We start from the raw sequence: 1,072 nt of genomic DNA, 5'->3' as shown, positions 1-1,072 counted from the left end.
CGTACGCGCACGCATGCTCACTTGCACATTCTCAAACACATGTGCTCCCCAACTGAGCTTCTGGGAGCCTCACATCCCCGCCGCCACCGCAACTCCTCCCCTTCCTCTCCCACCACAAAAGCCACAGGTAACAGCAGTCCCCGGCTGCAGAGCAGACAATGCAAAACCCAGAGGCAGGCTTCCTTGCCAGGCTGTTTTAAGCATTCAGCAGGATGTGAGCCCAGGTGGCTAACGGCTGGGCTGGCCAAAGACAGCTCTCCCCCACCCTCCCCCTGCCCCAGCTTGGCGAACTTGGAAGGGGCTGGGAGGTAGGCTAAGGGATTCTGCACGGTGCCAAAGAGCAAAAGAGCTGGACTGCTGACCCACTCTGGCCCTGCCACGTTCCCACCAAACACGGTGTGTCCCTGGGCAGGTCCCACCCCATCTGGAGTTCAGTTCTCTTATCTGTAAAATGGGGAAACCAGATTCTGCCCACACAGGTTAAAGGTCATCCAAGAGTGTGGAGGATTTAACAGCCTTGTCCCAGTGGCTGCACTTTGGAAAGCTCAAAGGGTGACACACGTGCCGGGAAGTCTGGGAGAGTGATTGGGCACTGTGCCTCAGGTCGTTCCCCGCGTCCTCTCCTACCCCATGGCCAGATTGCTACGGCTTAACTCCCTATGCTGTCAACTGGCGTGGAGTCTGCCTAGGGTTTAGGAGTGATGGGCTCACACATGGGTGGGTGGGGCGCTGGTGTATGTGCCCCTCGCCTGGCTGGTCTCCCTGACCCTGGGGTGGCGGTAGCACAGCCAGAGGACTCAGCCACCATCCCCTCCTCTCCCTCTCCAGGCACAGTAGGGAGCCTGGGGGCAGCAACTGTCCCTTCAGCCTGTAGGCTGCAGCCAGGAGGCCACTGCAGGGCCAGGGACAGTGCGGGTGACCAGAGGTGGCCTCAAGGATGCGGGAAGACCAACAAGTCAGGAGCCGGTGTGGGTCTGGCTCTCTCCAGCAGGTGCTGGCAAGGTGGGGCTCTCCCAGGGCCACGGAGCCCCTGCGGGCTAGGGCAGTGTCCTATATTGGTCTTTTGGGGTGG

Source organism: Neophocaena asiaeorientalis, unplaced genomic scaffold, assembly GCF_003031525.2.
Source record: "Neophocaena asiaeorientalis asiaeorientalis breed wild unplaced genomic scaffold, Neophocaena_asiaeorientalis_V1.1 scaffold1097, whole genome shotgun sequence".
In the NCBI taxonomy this organism is placed as follows: domain Eukaryota; kingdom Metazoa; phylum Chordata; class Mammalia; order Artiodactyla; family Phocoenidae; genus Neophocaena; species Neophocaena asiaeorientalis.
This window is presented reverse-complemented; position numbering follows the sequence as displayed.